The sequence below is a fragment of the Heterocephalus glaber genome, unplaced genomic scaffold, assembly GCF_053883595.1.
Source record: "Heterocephalus glaber isolate CG9 unplaced genomic scaffold, H.glaber_assembly_v1.0 deba00000818, whole genome shotgun sequence".
Classification (NCBI taxonomy): Eukaryota; Metazoa; Chordata; class Mammalia; order Rodentia; family Bathyergidae; genus Heterocephalus; species Heterocephalus glaber.
In genome coordinates, this window is record NW_028258164.1 from 12,443,404 (window position 1) to 12,468,332 (window position 24,929).

The 24,929-nt window shown below is 38.9% G+C and overlaps 1 protein-coding gene and 1 pseudogene across 2 annotated transcripts in view; both read left to right on the plus strand.

Moving 5' to 3' along the window:
* Cntnap2 (contactin associated protein 2) overlaps positions 1-24,929 on the plus strand; it is a 2,081,788-nt gene that overhangs the window by 1,976,296 nt on the left and 80,563 nt on the right. The window lies entirely within an intron of this gene.
* Positions 7,659-15,364, plus strand: LOC147828961 (RCC1 and BTB domain-containing protein 1 pseudogene; annotated as a pseudogene).

Below are 24,929 nucleotides of genomic sequence, written 5' to 3' on the forward strand. Positions count from 1 at the left end.
TGCCTGCTGCTACTTTCAGCCTGTTGGCCACTTACCTCCTGGTGACTTATCTTCACTTCCTAAGACTGGAAGGCAGCAAAATTGACAAATGAACACATGGCAGATAGTTAATTGAAATTTCTGGTCAGTTGCCTATGGGTTTTACTATAATGACAAAAGCAGTAGTAAAACGCTGATGAGAAATTTTATTTAAGTGATAAGCAAAAAATAATATTAAAATGGAAGAGAAGAAATTATGTCTGGTTTTTCATATCCTATAGAAAATATAATGTACTATTCTTGATATCCAAATCTCCCAAGGCTGAAGGAGATCCTCTGTTTAGGAAGAATTCACCCAATGAGTTATTACGCAAGGTTGCCCTCTCATTCTTTTTAAATTGCATTAAATTTCACTCTTAGAAATTTGATATAATTATTATTATTATTATTATTACTACTACTACTACCTCATAGACTCATAGGAGACCCTAAGAAATAATTTATCAAAATCTCATCATATTAAATGTCCTCCACATTCAGAGGTGGGGATTGTGGAAGGTGATTGGATCATGGGAGCACTATACTCATCAGTGGATTAATCCACTCAGGAGCTCATAGCTCAATCCGCTCTTAGGAGGTGAGGCCTGGTTGGAGGTGGTCATTGGAATGTGGCCCGGAAGGATGTTTTCTCCTCCCAGGCTCCTCCCTTCTCTCTCTGCTTCCTGGCTGTCATGGATTGAGCAGCTGTCCTCCGCCAGACCCTTCCACTATGCCCTTTCTGATGTGGAGCCAGTCAATCGTAGACTGAACCCACTGAAACCAGTAACCAAACAAACCTCTCCTTCTTTAAGTTATGGGTGTTAGGTATTTTGCTGCAGTGATGGAAAGTGACTAATGTAGCCACATAGCCAGAACCTCAACATTGTCTCGTTGTCTCCATTATTGCAATTATCTTTGCTGTCACCCAAATATAGCTTTAACAAGTACAAATAATAATAATTACATCATTGTGGCTTAAAAACACCTCAACATCCAAATTAAGAAACTGCAAAAGTGGGCTGGGGATGTAGCTCAGTGGTTTTGCCCCCTGCTGTGTAAGCACAAGGCCCTGAGTTCGAGCTCCAGTACCAAAAAAAAAAACTGCAAAAGCAAATCTTTTCAAGAAGTTTTGCTGGAAGAAGAAATAATATAAACTGAGAGTCAGACTCAGCTCGAGCTTTTGTGGCAGGCCACCTGGAATCCCAGCTCTTCCACCTCCTGAAGGAGCTTGAACTGCTTTTTTCATATGAGTTTCTGTTTACTTCACTGTGAAATGTGAAGACTATTACCAATATCATAAGCTGCATTGTGAAGATAAAAACTGGTATCATGAATATAAAGTGCTTATCACAGTACCTGGCAGATAGTAAGTGCTCAATACATCTTAAGTAATAGTGTAACCATGAAAGGTTCAGCTCTTTAGCTGCCAGACGAAGCCAATAACTCAAGAGATAGAATGACAGGAGAAGAAAGAGCTTTATTGGCAACAACCCCAGAGGTTGAAGATGGAGGGCTTTCACCCAAATTCCACCTTGCCAGAGGTCACAGGCACAAAAGCTTATATGAGATTCCTGGGGGTTCTAATTTTATCCATAGCCAGGTGGGCATTACAGCAGTCATTAACTCTTGCAGTGATCAATTTTCTTGACATAGTCTTGATGTTGTCCACAAGTCACCAGCTGTTCCAAGCATTCCTAGTTCCCATACTTATATGACTGGTGTTCTTCTTTGATGTTTGCCCTTATCCTTCTTTTCAGACAAAGCTGACTTATTGGGTAATTATTTGTAGAGTAAGCCACAGATAATTATTATACATGGCAAACATATACAAATTTAGAAAAAGAAACTAGACAAACAGAACCCCCAGTGAAGCAAATGATGAATTAAACACACACACACACACACACACACACACACACACACACACACCATGGAGCAGACTAAAGAATAGGATCCTCTTAGCAAACCCTATTGGCACCAAAGTACCAGTCATTGGATGTCTGCCAAGAGGCATCTCCTGGGACAGATGCCGCAGGCCAGGTGACTTGATGTTGGCTGGCTCTACTGGCCAGCTTGGTCTCTGTGGCTCCTTTACAGGACAAGACTCAGCAGTGACAAAAGCTGCTAAGGGAGTTGGCAGCTGGGGAGCATCCATTCCCTCTGCCACACCTCTGGTGTTGTCACCAAAAACATCTGGGAGACATATGCCCACTTTCACAGAAGCACTTCGAAGCATAAATTATTTTTAAGACATTTCTTCATTTGATGACAATCTGCATTATTTTTTGAGATAATTTAATAATGACAGTATCTTAGTTACTTTCTCATTGCTGGGACAAAATACCTGATAACCACAAGTTAAAGGAAGGAAGGTTTATTTTTAGCTCAGTTTGTACAGGTTTCAGTCCACAGTTGGCTGGCTCCAATGCAGGGCAGCATGGCAGAGAGACATTACAAAGAAACAGTCCATGGTGTGGCAGGCAGGAAGCAATAGCAGTGAGCTTCCCTTGCCCTTTTCATTCCATTCAGGCTACAACCCTATATTTGGTGCCACTCACACCCAGGATGGGTCTTCTGTCTTCAGTAAATCCATTCAAACACACTCAGAACTATTCAAATCCAGTTATCATGCACCCATGAACCAGTCACTCCCAAAAGCCCTGCCTATGAGCACATGAGGCTTTGAGGAACATTTTAGATATAAACATAACAGATGGAAATCAATGTTGGTATGAATATAAATTGTAACACATCTTAAAATCAGAATCTATTTTCAGCGTTATATGTGGACTATAATGTGTTTCTTTTCTCAACCAATAGAAAAGGTATGTCATATTTAAATATTCACAGCATCCCAGCAACTTAATTAAATAATATATGATTTCGATACATCTAGTTTTAGAATTCCAGGAGGTGTAATATGAAGTTAAATAAAATAAAATAAAAAGTAGAAGAAAAAAATTTCTTTTACCTGAGGTAAAAATATTCCTTGTTATGTAAAAATAATTGTCCATAAAGTTTTCACCTCAACTTTTAGAAATCAGGGCCCAACCCTTCACCACATGGTAGAAAAGACAACCAGCTGCACAGAAACCTGAGTTTATCACATGTTCTATCCTGTGCAAATTCTAACCTTACAATATTTCTCTACATTGCTTTCAAGAAAGAAAATAAATCTTAGGGCTGGGGATTTAGTTCAGTGGCACCGTGCCTGCCTCGCAAGCGCAAGGTTCTGAGTTCGATCCCCAGTAGGGAAAAACCAAGAAAGAAAATAAATCTGCAAAAAACATTTTTTATTCTTTGAAAAGCTCCCTTTATTTTGATTCCCATTGTGAAGGTCAGAGATGCAAAAACTAAACCTAACTTCCAAAGGTGAGAATTTGTCTTTGTTTTCTTTATGCTCTCATTTAAGGATGAATAGCGATCCAATTTTAAATAATACATCCACAGGTGTGAGGGACAGCCCTATCTCTCATGCAGATGGTGCTGTGGAACTAAATTACAGCTGCAGATTCATTAAAGCAGTTGTTCTTTCCCCACTGTAATTAGGTCTCCCACTCCAGCCTTTTCCGTCCACCCATCACTTACCTTGGCTTCCCTACACGGCCCTCCCCCCATCTTGCCTGCACACACAAGTGATAAACCTGTCAGCTCGGTGCCTTCCCATCTCTGAGGACCATCGATCTGAAGTTTAGAGCCCCCTTTTCCAGCAGCCTTCTCCTGTCTATACCCGTGAGGATATTATTTCTGTGGCGTTGCAAGGGAGAATTATTACTTGAGATGATGTTTGTGAAAGGGTAGCTTTGCTGCATCCTTGGTGCCTTTCTTAGCTTCTTCTCAGAAAAGTGATCAGCACAAGTCAGATTTGATATGTATATGAAAGTAGATCCTGTGCTATTAAGTATGCTGATGGTGCTGAGTCCGCCAGAGATGAGGATTTGAGACTCCTGTCTCCAGAGATCTCCACAGTATGCAAAGAGAAGTAGCTGGATATTGAGAGGACCTATTTTGAAACTTCTTGTTCATTTTGTTTTGGCTTTTTAATAAAAACAGATTAAATTTTCTTCTGCATAAAGAAAGAGGAGGAGAAGAAAAGAAGTGAAGGCAGAAAAGGAGGAAGGGGAGGAGGGAGGGAGGGAGGAAGGAAGGAAAGAAGGAAACAAGCAAGCTCTAGACATCTCTGAAGTAGCCGTGGTTAATTTCATTTCATTTTATTTTCTTCTATGGGATGGTGCCTGGGTGGTGAAGTAAGTACCAACAGTGGCTACGTTAATACTCCATACTTGAGTCCCAGAAGAAAAAACAATTTCCCTATCCCAGATTGACACCAGCTAGAACTAGGAAACTGGAAGCAAAATTATTTTCTAATTAAAAAGGTTTTCACAAAAAAGTTTTCCAAATTCCACATGTAAGAGAGTTGCCCAGGAGTACAAAGGAAAGAGTATCAAATTAGACGATGTCTTAGTCACTTTCCGCGTTGCTACCCAACACCCACAACTTAGAGGTTTACTTTGGAGCACAGTTGTAGAAGTTTCAAGCCCCAGTCCGCAGTTCCAGTGCAGAAAAACATGGTGAAAGGGTCTGGCCTAGAAAAGCTGCTCACCTCTGGACAACTAGGAAGCGGAGAGCACAAAGGGCGGAGCTGGGGAGACCAGCCCGGCCACGCCCACAGAGTCCCAATGCTCCTCCTCTTCTCTTAACGCCAAGCCAGCTGTAGCTCCCCCATGACAGGATCACCTGGCCCAAGCTCTGTTCTGATTGCATGAGGCTTTGGGGGACATCCAGGTATAAACTACAACAGATGATTACGAGAAAACCACTAGAGTTTTTATTTTTAACCCAATTTACATATTTATAATATATAGACATAATGTAGAAATGCCAGTTTCCACAAATTCTACATTTTATTTGATGATGAGTTTTAACCAAAGAAAACATGTGCCTCTGTTTTAAAATGATTAGAGTGATAAATGTGGATGCTAGAGTTGTAGTTTGGAGCATGTTGGAACCACTAGCACAGCTTAGGTAACAACAACAGCAACAACAAAAACTGGTTCCAAAAAACTAAAAAGAAGTCCAGTGCATGAGGGAGAAGACAGACGTTATGGAGCTTTGGTTAGTCACTGCCATTGCTTTGCCTTTTATGAAACCATTCACTAGAAGAAACAAGGAGACTCAACTTTACCTAAAGATGAGTCAGCTAGGAACCAAGGTGTGCTACAGGCGGCCCAGCCATCTCCTAGAGACCAAACCCCCAAAGGAGGGACCAGAGGAAGCAATCTAGCTGCTTCCACCCCAACATCTAGTCTCTGCCACATTGTTCACATTGCCCTGCAGTCCCCTGTGTAGTTACTCTGAACCGTGCAGCAGATGGGGACATGTTGGACCAACCAGAGGCAGATGGCTGTAATTGCCTGATCCTTCTACGCTAGCAAATTCCTCTTTTTTATTTGCATATCAATAAAATTTCTCCCATTGTTAAACTATGGTGTGAGTAGAGATTTTTCTGAAGGAGCACAATTGTGTAGCCACTATGATTGACAAAAATATTTAAGAAGAAATGACCCAAATCTGCTAACTGAATTTGGATTAATTCTTTTAATACCTTACTTTTTTATAACTTCATTCTCCTCTCAACATGTGTGTACCTATGTACATTACAGACGTGTGTGTGTGCGTGCCACACAAACCTATCTTTTATGTAGTATTTTTCTTTGTGACGTTGATGGTACTATGTGTGGGTGGGTTACAGGTGTTAAAGTTAGATGACACTTAAATTTGACTTACAAATCATCTGCCTAACTAATAAGTTGACTTTTGGAATATTGCTACACCTCTGAGGTTTAGGGAGCTTGTTATCAAATTAATGGTAATAGACATAAAGAATTGGGTGTAGTAAGTAGTTAAAGCTACTCAACAAATTGAGGATAAACAAGAAAATGGGCTGGGAATTGGCCTGTAGCCAATCTCAGAAGTACTTTATTAATCTTTAGGATCCAATCTCCCAAATTAATGTTCAATGATTCACCCAAAAGAACAAAGTGTTGCTGCAAAGTGGATAAGGATTTCCAGCTAACATTTTTCATGCTCTTATTCCTGGTTCATTCTTTTAAAAAGTAGAAAACAGAGAAAAGAAAAGAAACTCAAAGGAAGCCTAGATGTCAGGACAAGAGAAATCGTGGCTTGAACCCACAGCAGGTCACGTGGCTATGGCCCATATTCCCCACACCTTCTGGTTTCAGGCTGAGCACCTGTAGTTCAGACCTGAAGGAAGGAGCACAGGGTATTGCCCAAGAGCACCCCAAAAAGGCTACTCATTAAGATGGTAGCCAAATCTCTCCATTCTCTACCCATCTCAGGAAAAAGAGATAAAAACAGGTTTTAAGTCAGAAAAGGTATATTCTCTATTATTTATTCATGCAAAATATACTTTCTAAGCATCTACATAATTAAACACTAAGCTTGTATATGATTAACCTCAAAATAATAATTAAGCATTATTACTTTTGTGTAAAATTAACCTAGTTAATGAACTCAGTTTCTAATTATCAATTTTGGAAAACAAAAGAGCCCATGTAACAGTTTTGAATTATTAAAAATTGAAGAATTCTATTCAGACCTATTATCCTTCCCTTGTTAAGATGAAGGGGAAACCCTTGTGTTACTTAAAGACAGTTTAGGCATTAAAGACAGTTTAGGCATATAAGACATCTTAACAGTTTTATTATTCTGAATTTGAGCTCTGAACTACAGTAAGACAAAATCAAAAATTGTTATTAGAGGAGACAAGATATATCATGAATATCTAAAGACAAAGAACCATTTACAGGCTAATTGCAAAAAAAGAACACTATTAAAAACAACAGTACTGATTAGGAACCATTTAAAAAATCACATTAAATTTTTTCAAAATTAAGGACCTCCTCCAAAATGATTTAAGAGTATATCAAAGGAGCCTTACAGAATATGTTGGTGAGGAACTATTGTTTTTGTGGGGCATAGAATAATTTAATCATTTTATAGACAAAAACCCAAATTCTAATTTTAGCTTTTTTGTACATTATCATGCAATAATATGCAGTATACGAATTTGCAGTACTTTTTTTTTTGGTGGTTTTTTTTTTGGTGCCAGGATCGAACTCGGGTCCATGGACATAGACACATTTAATAAACATACGTATATATAGTAACACATGGATATATAAATATATATGTGGAAAATATACTTATGGATATATAAATATGAATAATAATATATATATAATAAATTTAAGTTTTTAACTGTAGCTTCAAAATGTAATTTATTATAATGTTTGGTTATACATCCTATGGATGTATACCATTTTAATTAACTATAATAACTTTTAAAATAATCACACCAAAAATCAAATCCATTATCTTGTATATATATTCATATATATAATCATAATGTCTACTATAATTCCCTTTGCATATTATCACATTTAATCAAAGAAACTAACTTCTTTCTTCTAGACATAAGAGAATACTCAAGGAGTAAAAGAACTATTTAGTAATTTCTTTTCTTTATGAGCACTAATTTCATATCATGGACTGGGGATTTAGCTCAGTGGTGCTGCCTCCTGCCTCACGAGCACAAGGTCCTGAGTTGAATCCCTGGTACAAAAAAAAGATCATACCATTTCACTAAATATGAGGTTGGCATTGCCTGTGGTCAGAGCTCGTCCATAGCTGTTCTGGGCAATGGTGAGGTCTATGGCTGGGGTTACAATGGCAGTGGCCAGCTGGGTTTGGGAAACAATGGCAACCAACTAACCACTGTGAGAGTGGCAGCTTTGTACAGCATGTGTGTGAATCAGATTGTCTGCGGCTATGCACATACTCTAGCACTAATAGATGAGGGCTTGCTCTATGCCTGGGGAGCTAACACATATGGGCAGCTGGGAACTGGTAATAAAAATAACCTGCTAAGCCCAGCACACATCATGGTGGAGAAAGAAAGAGTGGTAGAGATCGCAGCCTGTCACTCCCCCCGCACATCAGCCGCCAAGACCCGTGCCGGGGCCAGCCAGTGATCCTCCTTCACCTCACCCACTTCCCCTGCACCGATGATGTATTTGCCTGCTTCGCCACTCCCGCTGTCTCATGGCGCCTTTTGTCTGTCGAGGATGAAGACTTTTTAACAGTTGCAGAGTCACTGAAGAAAGAATTTGATAGTCCAGAAACTGCTGATCTGAAGTTTCGAATTGATGGGAAATATGTTCATGTCCATAAAGCTGTTTTGAAAATCAGGTGTGAGCACTTTCGATCCATGTTCCAGTCTTACTGGAATGAGGACATGAAAGAGGTGATAGAAATAGACCACTTTTCTCACCCTGTGTATCATGCCTTTCTCCAGTACCTCTACACAGACACAGTGGATCTGCCACCTGAAGATGCTATAGGTCTTTTGGATTTGGCGACATCTTACCGTGAAAACAGACTGAAAAAACTTTGTCAGCACATTATCAAGTGTGGAATTACTGTGGAGAATGCATTTTCATTATTCTCTGCTGCTGTCAGATATGATGCAGAGGATTTAAAAGAATTCTACTTTAAGTTTTGCATCAATCGTTTGACAGAAGTTACACAGACTGCAGCATTTTGGCAAATGGATGGCCCTCTGCTAAAGGAGTTCATTGCTAAAGCCAGTAAATGTGGAGCCTTTAAGAACTGAAGCTGCTGGGGTGTGAATGCGTGCTCCGGGCACTGTTGGCGATGTGTCCAGCTTGTGGTGTACAGGCAATGTAATTCTGCAGGTAAAACCCATCTGGTGATTTTTGTCACATCTGAGACACAGTTCTCTGTGGGAATTTATGAAGGATGTATGGCTTTTCCTGAGCCCATTTTAAACAACTCTTGTTTCCAGATACATATACTTTAAATGTAACCTTTCTTACATGAGCTGGAAGATTGAAAAAAGTATGAAAGTTTGGCTGCTTTTGTTTTGTATTAGAGGCACTATGGAATTTAGAAACAGGAAGTCGGTGACAGCTCTCCTGGGTTATATATCACACCCCTTTGATGCCAGGATTGTTTGTGAATTGTGAGGTGACCATAGAGGTCCTACCATGAGTTACTGATGCTGACCCCTGAGCTTGGTGAAGTGCACCATCAGCTGCCATCTAGTAACTTCCTGTAAGGGAGAAGTTAGAAGCATTCGAGGCTATTGTTCATGTGCTTTTGCTATTGATAACTTTTTTATGGGGTTTTTTTTTTGGTACTGGGGATCGAACTCAGGTCCTTGCACTTGCGCAGCAGTCAGCAAAACCTCTGAGCTAAATCCCCGGCCCCATTGATAACTTTTTAACTTTAAGAGATGTATCAAAATATTATTCCCTTTAACATGTGTTAAGCCTACTGAAATAAGTAATCATTTCTATGCCAAGATTTCTCAAGATTTAAGTAATCAAGAATAGTAATTTATAACTGTCCACAAAAAGTTGATAATGAAGGAAACTTTGGATACAGTTCAATGTTTTATAATTAGAATCTCCATTATTTATCCAATGATGTTTTTATTTCATTAAAGTTGAATTTTAGAACTAAAATTTAAATTACTCCTTCACTTTTTCCCTTATAAATGGTAATTCATACGAGAAAAGCAATGACATACATAGTACACTCTTGCCTTTCTATTGTGGATGCTAAATCATCAGATCTGCTACATTGTGAGTTGAAGAAATGGTCCTTGAAAACAACTTTGTTGTGCAACTTAGTGGAATTTGCTTTATCTGTTTTATCTAGGCCAAACTCCATCACAAACTTACTTATTCAAAACTTTTCCACCTTCCACTTTTGTTTTTTCTCTTTTTTGTATTAGGTGTACTCTGGTAAAATTTAATGTTGAAAGAGAGCTGGAAAATCATGGTTTTCCCAAAAAGGTCTTATTTAAAAGAGTTGGTTTTTTTGGTCTGGTTATGAAATGTGACTGCAATTTAAGAGTGTTCACCTTTGAGTTTTATCATATGTCCACTGAGCTTGTTTTAAGAACAAAGCTTTGTCCTGCTCTCCAGTTCATGAACTCATTTCCATTTGTGTGAGCTCCCTTAATAAATTTTATTTCCTGCTCAGAAGCTCCCCTTCTGAACTTAGCGCCTGAATGTTCTCAGGGCCACATTAACAACAGGGGAGAAGGTCCTCTGTAGCTACTGTTGTAGCAACTGTTTTTAGGGGTGGGCAGGGAATGAGGCCCCAAAGATAGGAATCATTGATAGGCAAAATAACTGCAAACCTGAAGTCCCAGGCTTGTACTCCCTTTTCTTGACTGTATCACAAGTGACTGAAGCCCAGTGAATTATTAGAATTAGCTCTCCAGCATGATAATTATTCTTACTAGGATGGTGAATGTACATTAATTTGGTAATAATAGGTAGGGTTTGTCATAGTCACTGTTCTGTAGGTTTATGATCTGAACAAAAGGAGAACTTCAGTATGTTTATCCTTGCTTACCTGGAAAAACTTCAAAAGCACAAATTAAAGTAGCAGATCCATAACCAGATAGTCCATTCATTCAAAAAATATTGAGTTCCTAATATAGGTGAAGAACCACTTCTCAGGTTACTCAGTAATTTGTGTATGTATGGTAGTGAAGAGGCCAAGTTCTTCAAAAAGTACTTTTTTAAAAACCATACAGTCTTATTTTTCTACTTGGTTTTGTTGCTAATCATAGCAGGAGATTAAAACTGTTCTTTAATTTTTTTTATCTGATGTAATAATGGAAACCAAAGTATTCACATTTCTTAAAATAACCCTGAATGTACTCTTGAGCTTCTTACTGGAACAATGTTTGATACTCTTGTATATAGGCTGTATTTATGTAATGTTTAGAATGACATATTAATAAAGTAACCCATTAAGGCAGGAAAAATAAATAAATAAATATGAGGTGGCAAAAATAAACATATATATGATATCATCCAAAAGTATTTGCATATTTTGATAATCTATGACCATTCTGAGAAATAAGGACATGTTAAAATTATTCTTACCATCTATCATTTATTGTGTATTTGTTTCATCTTACAAATTGTCTAGTTATCAAAGATTATTAAATAATTAATCACTTGTGTAAGATCTTAAAGTTAAAGGCTGAGAAATTACAATTTCTGGTAACATAATGAATCCTTCTGACATACAACATTTTAAAATTTCACCAAAAAATCCTTTTAAAATCCTCTGTTACCTTTTTATTTCATGGAATGTAATTATGTGTATGTAGGTGAATATGTGTATAAATTTTAAACAAGTTCTGAAAAGAATGATGATCTATTTAACTCATAAAAATAATGTAGGGAATTTAGGAACTTTAAAAGAATTTAACCTCAGTCTTGTACAAAACAATGCATTTTACTCACATATATTATCTTTAAATGGTAAACTACAATCTAAAGACCCTAAGTCATATTCAAAATCTTCTTTTAAAAAAAAGGTTTTTTTTGTCTTAAAACTAAGATTTCTCATGTAGTTATAGTAACATAGACCACTTTGTAAATACAATTTTCAAGTATCCAGAAAAGAAACAATGCTTAATATGTTTTCTTTTAGACACTGGACTACTTATAGAATGAAGTACACTTGTAATACTTGTAATAAAAGGATGTTTATTTTAATCAATTACTTTTTAAAGTTTCTCAAGAGAGGATCAATGAGAGGGAGAGAAATAGAAAAGAGAAATGAGGGAACTCAGCTTCAGGCACTTAGAAAATCATCTCTGTAGAAAGCAAGTATCTCCCCTCTACAAGATGAAGGGCTACACACTTCAGGAAAACCCACTTTGACAAATATACACACAGACACATATTATAGTTGGTTTAAGCAATTATTTGGGCCTTAAAAATTGTACCAAACAACATATTTAAAAGCCAGCCTTTGCGAATCATCAAAATCATTGTATGAACAATGAACAAAATGTTCTATAAATGGACTAGGCTAGAGGGATGGTCTCCTTGTGAGGGTTTTTCTTTCCTGTTTGTTCTAAGATGCCTCTCAAATGAACAATCTTGTTTATAACAAAAGCTCCCCCAAAGAGCCACTGTGATTCAGATTATCCCTGGTGAACACGAGCCAGTTAGAAAGAGAACCACATAAGTGAAGGCAGAGTTAGAAATGAGGTGCTGGTCCCCTAGTAGAAGTGAAGTTTCAGGTGGATCCATCCCCACAGGCACTGACTGTAGTATTCCCCATGAGAACTTGGCCAAAGCCAAAGCCAACAGCTTCCGACTTCCAAAAAAAGGCTCATCCAAACAAAGCAATTCTCAGGGACAGAAAGATAAGATTGATGGAAAAGGTTCTTATAAGGGTTTGAAATAGTGACCCAGGTCAAAGTTTATCCAAAGAAGAGAACTTGTGAACTCCTCAGACCTGAGATATCCCAACGACAGTCCTACCTGGCTCATGTGAATCATCTCTCCATAGAGCTTTTCTTTAAAAGGTAACACTCAAAATGCTAGACAAGCCAGCAGACCTTAGGGACAGACATCAATGAGCTAGAAGACAGTTTCACCGAAGAATCTCATTAGATAACCAAAAAAAAAAAAAAAATCACTGCTAACCTTATTCCTAAGGGGGGAAAAAAAGAAAGAGGAAGGGGGACAGAGGGGAGAAGGAAGAAAAAAGTATGAAAGGGAAGAAAGAGAAAACACCTAAAATGGAAGGCCTCAACAAAATATTGGAGCTTTGTTCAGCATGAACTTCTTCTAGCTGTGGTTAAATACAATGGGCCCTTGACTTACTGATTCAGTCAGTTCCCAAGGGCTGGTTGTAACTAAGTCAATACAGCTTAGATCTGGATGTTTACCTAGGTACACACTATAGATAACAAGGGGCAGATGGATCTTCCATTGACCTAATTAACCCAAGTTGTTCATATGTCAGGCCAGGCATAACTTGAAGGTCCACCATATAAAGAAACAAAAAGATCTCACATACATGAAAATCAGTGAGTTGAGTCACACTGAAGGCAGAAGGGCTGTCAGACAAATGTTGATAGAACCTCCACTCCATACGTTATAGCCACTGACCACTGGGAACTTATCTGTCTTAGAACAAGTACAGATTTATGGATTTGTCACAGCCAGGGAGACACCCTCCATGGAGGACCATAGCACAGCTCAGTAAGGAGGTGCTAGGAAGAACTTTCTGTAAGACTTGGGTTTCTGCTAGGTGATTTAAGGGCAGGTTCACAGAAGCAGGAGTCTATTCTGGGTTACATGTTGTCAGAAAGTAGAGATGATTCTGTGATTGTGAGTGGATATCTTCATATTTTTTAACTAAACAGTGGTAGGATGAAAACAAGCCAAAGCAGTAGTTCGGTAGTTGGTAAAGAAGTTACTGGTACATGTGCTACCCTGGAAGAGGGTATGTTGAATTGTGTTTGACATCTGGCCAATTTTCTTGTACCTGTGCTGACATGACTATGGGGTGACCTCAGCTTTGCCTTCCTCCATGAAAGGAAAATGTGTTTGTTTGTTTTCAGTGCTAAGAATTGAATCTAGGGGTACACTACCATTGAGCTACATCCCCAGCTCCTTTTATTAGTTTTTTTCTTTTTTCTTTTTAGTTTAAGACAGGGTCTCACTATGTTGCCCAGACTGGCCTCAAACTTGAGATCCTTCTGCCTCTGCCTCTGTAGTAGCTGGGATTACAAGTATGTACCGCCATACCTAGCAAAGGGTACATTATTAAATCAGCCTAAAGGGTTAAAATGCTGCTGGGCTTGGGAAATAGGAGGACAAAACAGAGAAGGTAACTAGTCCCTACCATTTTTAATTTTATGTGTTTAATTTTGATGAAAACATTAACATTTAAAGCACTTTTTAAAAATTTTTTATAAAAAAAAAATTAGTAGAAGTAGCCAAGTGAAGAGGGAAAAGGAAAAAGGGACAGAGCTGGGGACAGTCCATTTGCCTGGACTGTCGCAAAGCGCCACAAGCCAGGAAGTGTAGGCAGAGCCAGCCCAGACGGGCAGGGATTTCCACACAGGACAGGAAGTCCCTCTGGCGGCATGTTTCTAGATTGTTTATTGTAAAATACACACGAGTGCAGTCAGGGGTCTTTTCTGACCCATTGCTGAGGTGAGCAATGTTGTGTATTATCCTCAACACTTTTCTTCCCTGGGGCCTTCATTTCTGTTGCATCCCCCGAGACTAATAATGATCCCAGTCTTATTTCCCTAATGAAATTGTTTCACGGATCAAGAGAAATGTTGAATGTAAGGCATAATCTGAAAAGTTTAATGTGCTCCACAAACACACAGAATGATAGCCTGTGCCCTGAAAAGCACAGAAGGCATTGCGAGCCGTGGGCAGAGGACATGTGCTTTACTGTTAACTAAGAAAAAGGATTGAGACACATTTTGGAGTGTTAATAATAAAAAATAATAATCACTAAAGGAATCAATTTGATACTGAATATAGGATAATATAAAGAGATAAAAAAATTCCCCCTGCACTTAATGTTCTTATTGAAAGGCATCTGTCCTTGAATTCACCTTGAGAAGGTTTCACAGAAATAAAGGATTTTTCCAAGACAGGCTTCTCTAGAGGAAGGGGGAAAGGAAGTGGAGAAAGCTGCTCTTAGTGTTTTAGTTCAATTGTGCTCTTTCTCCAAGCCAGTAGGAGGGTGTGAAGTGAGAGTCACCAAAGGAATTCCTTGACCTTGGTGTTTTTAAAATCTTATGGCTTTTAATGTAGCCACACGATTCCCCAAGGAAAAGCCTTATTTTAAGAAGAAATAAAGTCCTGAATTAGATTTCCTACTCTCTGGAATGCACAGAGAGATACAGGAGATGTACAAAGAAAATCCATACTTTCGTACTAGTTGTGTGTTTTGATTAAATACTGATAGCATTTGGAGAACATCAGCAGGTAAACCAAATCACAGAACAGGTAGTCTTTTGCTTCACGGGCTTAAATCTTCTCTCTCCAATAGGATTGAGAGGCTAGCTAAGATTATAATCCTCAAGATTTTTTTCTGAATTTCCACTCTGTGGAGGACACTCTGCTTTTAGTGGAAAAAAAATCATTGAGAAAGGCCGTGAGCTGTTTGTACAACCATGTACACCTGTGCACACTCATGTTCACAGCCACAACATACACAAGTAGCCAAAAACCAAAAACCAAGTGTGCCTCAATAGGGTTTCAATTTTGCAAATTTGAAAAGGTTCTGGAAATAGATGGAGCAATAATGAACCACAGTATAGATATATTTAATGGCACTGGATTATACTGTACATTTAAAAATGATTAAAATGACTAAGGGTTTATTGATTTTATTTATTCTTTTGAAAAACAAACTCTTTGATTCATTGATTTTTTTTGTCTCATTCTCTTAGGCTCCATTACATTGATTTCTGCTCTGATCTTTATAATTTCCTCCCTTGTACAACATTTGGGTTTGTCTTGCTCTTCTTTTTCTAGGAGCTTAAGATTCAGCATTAGGTTGTTTATTTGAGCTTGATCCATTTTCCTAGTGTGGGCATTCACTGCTATGAATTTCTCCCATAGAGCTGCTTTCATTGTGTCCCATAGATTCTTGTATATTGTACTGGCATCATCATTTAATTGCAAAAACTGTCTAATTCATTAATTTCCTCTGTAACCCATTGGTTATTCAGGAGAGTGTTGTTCAATTTCCATGTGAGAGAGAAATTAGGGAAACAATGCCTTTCACAATAGCATCCCAAAAGATGGAATATCTAGGAATCAATCTAATGAAGGAAGCAAAAGACCTCTATGTTGAGAACTACAACACTCTGAAAAAAGAGATTGAAGAGGATATAAGAAAATGGAAAGACATCCCTTGTCCCTGGGTAGGAAGAACTAATATAGTGAAAATGGCCATACTTCCAAAGCTGCTATACAGATTCAATGCAATCCCGATGGAAATCCCAACAGTATATTTCACAGATCTAGAGAAAACAATCCAAAAGTTCATTTGGAACCAGAAGAGACCCAGAATAGCTAAGACAATTCTAGGCAACAGAGACATGGAAGGGGGTATCACAATCCCCAACTTGAAACTGTACTACAAAGCCACTGTGATAAAAACAGCATGGTACTGGCAAAGAAACAGACCCAAGGATCAGTGGAATAGACTAGAAGATAAAGTAACAACTCCAGACATACTCAGCTACCTCATCTTTGACAAAGGAGCCAACCATCCTCACTTGAGGAAAGATAGCCTCTTTAATAAATGGTGTTGGAAAAACTGGATTTCAACTTGCCAAAGATTAAAACTAGACCCCTATCTTTCACCGTGCACTAAGCAACAATCCAAGTGGATTAAAGATCTAAATATTAAAACAGAAACACTAAACTTGCTGGAAGATAAGTTAGGTAGAACTCTTGAAGACATTGGCATAGGAAAAAACTTTATGAACAAATCCTCAGTAGCACGGGAACTAGCACAAAGAAGCAACAATTGGGATCTCATCTTATTAAAAAGCTTCTGCACTCCAGGAGAAGCCACTAACACAGCTAAGAGACAACCTACAATGTGGGAAAACAATTTTACCAGCTGTTCCTCAGACAAAGGTCTACTATCTAGAATATATAAAGAACTCAAAAATATCAGACCCCCCAAATATAAAGACCCAATTCAAAAATGGGTGTCTGAAATGAACAAACATTTCTCAGACAAAGAAGTAAAAGCAGCAAATAAACAGATGAAAAAATGTTCAATATCACTGGTCATTCGAGAGATGCCGATGAAAACAACGCTGAGACTCCGCCTCAACCCAGTAAGAATGGCCGCTATCAAGAAATCAACCAATAACAGATGCTGGCAGGGTTGTGGGGAGAAAGGAACCCTTCTCCATTGTTGGTGGGAGTGCAAACTGGTCCAACCACTATGGAAATCAATATGGAGATACCTCAAACAACTAGGATTAGAAGTCCCATTTGACCCAGCTATTGTTCCGCTGGGTATCTTCCCAAAAGAACTAAAAGAATCATACCACAGTGATATATGCACACCCATGTTTATAGTGGCTCAGTTTGTAATAGCTAGAACTTGGAAACAGGCCAAATGCCCATCACCTAGAGATTGGATAAAGAAGATGTGGTTTTTCTATAAAATGGAGTACTACTCAGCCATAAAGAATAAGAAATTAGAGACATTTATAACTAAATGGATGCACATTGAGGCCATACTCTTAAGTGAAATAAATAGGACACACATGTGTAAATACCAAATAGTTTCTCTGGTGTGAGAAACTAAAAGTGTAAATAAGGATCAAAATGTATTACTGATATTGTGAAATAGGAAGAAAAGGTCTAAAAGAGTAGGGGAAGTTGGAAGGGTAGGGGAAAGAAAAGAAGGGAAAAGAAAAAATAGGAGAAAAGGAAAAAAATGGAGCAAAGTTTTTGTAAATAGGGAAGGGAGGAGGAGGTGAAGGGAGGGCAGGGGAATGGGAAAAAAATAAGAACCAAGATACGTCATGTACAGGTACAAGATCCCAATGATGAATGTACATGTATTGTATACCTAAAATATACCAATAAACTTAATGAAAACAAAAATAAAAACTAAAAATGATTAAAATGATATATGCTATATTCATTTTGCCACAGTTATTTTTAAGGACCATGGGCCGGTCAGTTCCCTCCTCTGGACCTCAGGGTCATCATCTGGGAAATGAACATGGTGAATAGACTGGCCACAACTCTGTGAGTCTGTGTCTGAAACAATGCCCTCTATCCGCATGGGGGTTTATCTTCAAGTTAGGGAGATGAGGTACATGAATATAGGGATGAAATAATGAATTGATTTTCTAAGTGCTCTGTTCATGATCAAGAAAGGAATAGCATCCCCCAAGTTGGACAGAAATGTAGAGGGCAGCTTCATAGGCAGAACTGCACAACACCCACTTACAAAGTATCAGAGTCAGGCAAGGATCAAGCCAATGGAAGTGTTGTGACAAAGGAGACCAGGTCTCAGCACAGCTGGGGAAGGAACACAGAACATCCTGGTGGTGGCAGAAGGTTCAGGAGTCAGAGTGCTGGGAAAAACTTTGAAGGGGATCCAAGGGTCTCTGAAAGGTAGAGAAGGAACAAGAGGCCTGGGCCATCCACACTCTAGCTGTATGGTCCCCAGACCACCCCCTGGGCCTCTGATTCTGCAACATGACCCCAGGGCTATCTCACTTATGAGATGTGATTTAAAAATATGTGAATGCTTATGTATCAGCTCTTTGTTTGCTGATTGAGGATGGAACCCAGGGCATTGTGTGTACTAGGAAAGCCCCCTACCACTGGGCTACCTCACCAGCCCCTAGGACTTACCTTTTGCCTACCAGCCCTATAAAGTAATAAAGTAATAATGAATACTGTAAATGAATAATGATGTCAATGCTATGTCTTTATGGCAAACCAGAACAGAGCTTTAATCCAGCTTCGGGCCTTATATGCTATGTCAGCTTGGGCAAGTTGCTTTGCTTCCCTAAGTTTCAGTTTCCTAATGTGTTTATTCAAATGAGGGCAATGAATTCCATCTTGCTGGGGTGTTATGAGGATTGAAAAGTAATGTTACTCGGCACAGGACCTAGAGTGGCCCCTTCGCAAATGTCTGTTTTCTGCCTTGTGCTTTTTGCTGGATCCTTTCTACTTGGTGCACTTCTCTGAAACTGTTCTCTTCCTTGCTGGGTCTACAGTGCTATCTGAGCCAAATCCCTGCTCCTGACCATTTCTAGGCACCCCATCCCACATCCACCTACACCCTGATGCCATGGCTCAACCTCATAGGTTTCATAGCCTTCTGCTCTTGGAAGAAACCTTTGCATGTTTCTTGCATTATTTGTAAATTCTCATTTTTTGGTTGTTGATTCACTAGTAGATATAAATAAATAAGGTCTAAATTTTTAGTGAGTGCATGGACTGATACTAAATACTTGACTGAGCACTAGGATGATCCCACACATAAAATTCCAAGGCCCATGATCTTACTATTAGAGTCAATGGATAGTCTGTCAACTGGCCTTTCTTATGGACAACTGTGTATGTTACAGAGAAAAATAATCATCAGAATACCTTAGAGTGCAGACTCCACCACTAGCCATGGAATTTGGGGAGAAAACCCTGATTTCTGGAGTCCATTTCGGTGGCCATAGCAAAGTACCATAGACCACATGCCCGATAACCAACAGAAATTTGTTTCTCACAGTTCTGGAGGCTGAGAAGTCTAAGATCAGGGTGCTTGAGGATTCAGTGTTGATTGAGAGTTTGCACTTTTCACTGTGTCCTCACGTGGAAGAGAAGGTGAGGGGTCTTTCTGGAGTCTCTTTTATAAGGACACTAATCCTTTCTTGGCTTCATCTTTTTGACCTGATCACCTCCCACAGGCCTCATCTACTAATACAGTCACCTTGGGGTTAGTTTGCAACACCTGAATTTTGGTGGAACATCAAAATTACTAAGTTACTATGGTTAAAACTCTGGGCCACCTTCCCAAGCCATGATATGTGGACCTCCAGGCATGGCCCATACCCACCATCCCACTGTGCCTTGACTCCCCAGTGGACAACACCTCTCCACTTCTCTCTACCCATCTGATTTGTGATGGTCCAGGCTTCAGCTCCCACACCGCAGTCCCTCCTCTTCCCTGGCCACCGCTAACTCTTACAATACTTGTCTCTCCACCACTCACACCATCATGTAATTTGTGGCTCTGTATTATCATTTAAGTGTCATGTGCACTGTAACTACAACATCTTCCCAGCATGTTGTCATCTTACCCATCTTTGTGTTCTCTACAGAGGTTCCCGTGAGGCCAAGCACACAGTAAGTAGGTGTTTAATAAATATCTGCTAAATACACTTGAGAGACACAGCCCAGCAGAGAGGGGGAGGTGGATAGCCACCATGGGAAAAGATAGCATTCCCCTCCAGGGCTGGGAGAGCTGGCCAGCTGACTCGGCCCCAGGCTCTCCAAGTGCACAAGTCCCTCTGGGCCTATAAGCTTCAATAATTGGCAGCATTGCAACTTTTACTTCTGCTGAGTAAGGTCATAAATATTAACCTGAAAATATAATAGTGAAAGTGGCGCCTTCTTTTTCAGATCCCAAACCCAAGAACAGAAATATTTGTCATCAATCTACAGTATAATATCAATATACCATCAGACATTGTGTATATGAGAAAGACACATTTTCCGGAAAGTGTGCTTATTTGTTTTTCTTGAAGTGGTGGATAGAAAATGACCTTTCAAATTGCTGGGACGTTGCCCAAAGTGCTTCTATATTGGAAACCTGTTTGATGGCTAAAACAGTTTACTTCTAGACTAACTATGGATGTGCTACCATTTCAAGATTACATCAGGAAGCCGGGCGTGGTGGCACACACCTGTAATCCCAGCACTCGGAAGGCTGAGGCAGGAGGATCACTGCAAGTTCAAGGCCAGCCTGGGCTACATAGTGAGTTCAGGGCCAGCCTGAACTACAAAGGGAGACCCTGACTAAAAAAAAAGGAAAAGATTACATTAGGAAGCAAGTATGTCACCAGCTGTGACATACTTGGGTAGAACGTGAGTCTCAGCTGCATTCTTTCACAATAAATAAATTGAAATTTGAAAAAACTGAAGAGCACTTTGGGTTGAATAAAATTAAATCTATTTAGCTAACTTGGAGTTGTAGATTTCCTGGGAGTCTACAACTCCCCTCTTCTCCAGATATATTCAGAATATAAAAGTCATTAAAGCACTATGCTTGGGACCAGAGATTTGGCTCAGTGGGGCCCACGCCTCCCTCGCAAGTGCAAGGTCCTGAGTTCGATCCCCAGTACCAAAAAAATCCAAAACATTATGCTTGACTTCTTTCCTTAATTTCTTACCAAGACTAAAAATAAAAAGGCAAAAGAAAGGAAGGTTGACACAAAGAAGGAACTGGATTGTTGGAAATAAGTTGTTCAAAAAAATCAACAGAGAGGACATGAAAAATGGAGGTAAATTTTTATATTTTTGTCATCACCCTGGAAAAAATTGTCTGGCACCTCTGATAATTCATATTAACACTTCTTTTTTTATTATGCTTTTTTTTAACCAAGGTAATACAAATATCTTGTTTAAAATCTCAAATAGTTCTGTTTGTTTTTTTAGGAAAAGCAGCCACTTACTTTTCAGATTTTTCTTTCCTCTGCTGTTTGTCTCCAAACCTTTGCAGATGCTTACTTGCTACTCAAGGCATAAGCAAATGTTTTCTGTAGAGTAAAATCATAAATGTTTTAGGCTCTGAATGCCATATAATCTCTGCTTCAATTCCTCCAATCTGATGCTGTAGCATAAAAGCGGCTATATGTAAACAAATGGGCATGGCTGTATTCCAATAAAACTGTATTTCCAAACATAGGTGTCTGGCCTGTAGGCCATAGTTTACTGATCTCTGTGCTATTCCTTGAATTTTCCATTTTCGTCCATCACTATCTGCTGACTTTTACTATGGAAGATGGGGATTAGGCTCTTTCACAGCCAACAACTCTCTCCACAGTGCCTGCTCCTCCATGCACTTCCTGTTCCACCATCTTCCCAACATCCTGGGTGACTAAATTGGGTTAGATTTGTATGCAGTGTCCCCATTATTGTGACTGTATGAGTGCTACAGAAAGCTGAACCATATAACAAAATTACATTTCCTTTCTCATTCAATTATTTTTATTTTCCTTAGAGGTAATCATTATCTTGCTTTTCCATTTGTATAATTTTTTGAGAGCGGATTCTGACTGCAAATTCAAACTCCCCAACTTTTAAGATCTTCACTTACCATGGTTTACTGTTATAAAATAGTCCCCACTTTTTATTTTCTTTTTTTAAACAATACTAACTAGGGTGTCCTTATTAAAAATTAGTGTGTATTTGTTACACACAATGGATACATTCATTTTGAGGAACTGATATCTATCTCTAGCTGTATACCTCATCCCATCCCTTTACCTCCCTCTCTCCTCTATCCCCTCCTCTGATCCCCTTCCTATCTCCAAAAGATCTGGTTCCATTTCCTACTATCTCTCCTTTAATTGTTTAATTTATTTATATTTGAGGTTTTTCATACAAGAGAAGCCACACAATATCTAACTTTCTATGCCTGACTTATTTCACTTAACATCATGGTCTCAAGAGTCATCCATTTTCCTTCAAGTGACATGATTTCATTCTTCTTTATTGCTAAATAAAATTCATATATATATATATATATATATATATATCACATTTTCTTTTTTCTTTTTTTTTTTTTTTTTTTTGGTACCAGGGATCGAACTCAGGACCTTGTGCTTGCAAGGCAGGCGGTGGCACCTCTGAGCTAAATCCCTGGCCTATATCACATTTTCTTTATCCATTCATCTGTAAATAGGCATCACCATAGTATTATGTCTTTAACTCTTTCAGGAATATATCCAGAAGAGTAGTTATACCCGAGTTGAACTGAATTTCTACTTTTAGTCTTTTGAGGAATCTTCATACTGATTTCCATAGTGGTTGTAATAGTTTATATTTCTATCAATAATATAGGATAGGATTCCCTTTTTCTCCACGTCCTCATCAGCATTTGTGTGGTGTGTGTGTGTGTTCTTGGTAAGAGCCATTCTGACTTGGGTAAGATTAACTCTCAGAGTTGCTCTGATTTTCATTTCCCTAATGACAAAAGATGGTGAACATTTTGTTTTTCATGTACTTTTTCACCATTTGTACTTCTTTTAGAGAGTGTCTATTCAGTTGATTTGGCTTTTTGATTTGATTGGGTCTTTTGTTTTGAGGGGGCAAAGTTTTTGAGTTCTGAATATTAATCCTCTATCAGAAGAGTAGCTGGCAAAGATGTTTTCTCCTTCTGTAAGTTTTCTTTTCATTCTGTTGATTGTTTCCTTTGCTGACATTTTCTTAAAGGCACCATCACAGAGCATTCTGACTGGATGAGTCATCCTCTTTACATCTCCATCATCACAGATTCCTTGGCCTCTGGAATGTGTGAAACCTCTCTTCCCTGGCTTCCAGACCTCCTCTTTCTATCTAGTCCTTCCCCCACTCCTTTTTTAAAAGAGCCATATTTCTGTAGCTTCCTGAGAAAGGGTACTTGAGAGTTACATTTTCTGAAACACTGCCAGCTGAAATTGAAGTCACACCGCATATAGAATTCTTGGATGGAAATCATTTTCTTTCACAATTTTGAAGGAATTTTTCCATTGTCAACAGTATTATTCTTGAGAAGTTGGATACCATTCTAATTCTTGGTTCTTCATATGCTTTAATGTTTTTCTACAAGAAGCATTTAAGCTCTTATTCTCCCCCTTTTTCTTAAATCTCATGAATATTACTTGATGTGGGTCTATTTTGATCCTTTGTACTGGAGCATTTGATGGATCTTTCCATTTGGAAAGCCATTCTTTTCAGCTCTAGGATATTTCCTTGAGTTGATTTGGGGGGACAGTTTCCTCTATTTCATTTTCCATTCTTTCTGTCCAGAACCTGTATCACTCAAAACCCATGGACTGATCCTCTAAGTGTCTTACCCTTTCTCATATTTATTCAATGTCTTTATCAATTCTTTCCTCCAATTTCTAAGCCATATCCTCAAGTTTACCTTTGGGAAATTCTCATTGAGTTTTTCATTTTTATTGTTGTTATTATTATGTCCTGAATTTCTCAGAGCTCTATTTTTATTCTTTGAATGTTCCTCTTTTTGTTTCTTGTTTCATGGAAGTGACATGTTATTTCTCAGAAAATATTCATGATGGTTTTCTTCCAAGTGTCTTTTCTTTGCTCAGACTCTCAATGGCTTTGTGTTATTTGCCTGTTGGCACAGTGGTATATGCATGTGTTTCTTTTTCTTTGGCCTCCTCCCATATTTGAGACATTTCTTCTAACATTTGGTGATCCTTCAGCTGACACACACATTAGGAGGGAGACACTGAAAATACTCCTCAAAGTCTGTGCCCACAGATGTGGCCTGTCTCCTGTGGGCTTTGCTGACTGATGTGCTTCATTGGGGAACCCCTCACAACAGTATTGTTGTGCCCAGATTGTGAAGTCCCAAAGACCACCAGGAGGTCGTTTCCGATGTAAGCACACGAGGGTCGTTTATTCAAGCTTAAGCAGGGACTCTCAATTGTCACCGACACAGCGGATCGAGATTGAGAGCCCTGAGTCCCAAACTAGCAGGGTTTTTATTGAGAATACAACAAGCTTTGGTTATTAGTAGCCAGGTGATTGGTTAATACTTAATACATATGAAGTGTAGGGTTTTGGTTGGCTAGGCTTTGGGGGTCGAAGGGGATTACGTATTGGTTTTTGTAAGGGAGAAAGGGGCAAAGATTAACGGCCGATTGTCACATACTGATCGTTAGCAGACCCACTGACTAATGGCCGCATCTATCTTGTGTGGACAGTCAGCTCATTAACTGCTTATCCTACAGATAGTGTGCCCGGAACGCTCTTTCCCCGGGCACACAGGTGGTTGGGTAATAAACTCAGGAATTTCAAGTGGTGAATTCCTAGTTTAAGCACAAATTTGAGAGAACAAAGGAGATGGCTCCAAAATGGAGTCATTTTGGTCCCACAGTATCACTGAGTTTTTCCTCGAGGGTTGATAAAAAGCTCCAAAGGGGAATTTTCTACTCTTTTGCCTGGAGGGAAAAAGTTAAGGAAAAAGGCTATGGGATTTCAACACCTTGATATGTAATCTTTGAGTTAATATCCCTGCTTTCAGTATGGAACCCCTGACTTCCTTAGATCTGGAGTCTTCCATTTGGGAGACTCTCTTTATATCCTCTCCAGAGAATTAATCTTTCACCTTCTGTCAGAGTGAGGGAAGAAGAGTAATTGCCTGGGGTGGGAATCTAGGCATATAACTGTTAATAAATGTCCAGTGAGTTCTGTGTGGAGTTCCACATTTGCCCCCATGCCCAGTGGTAA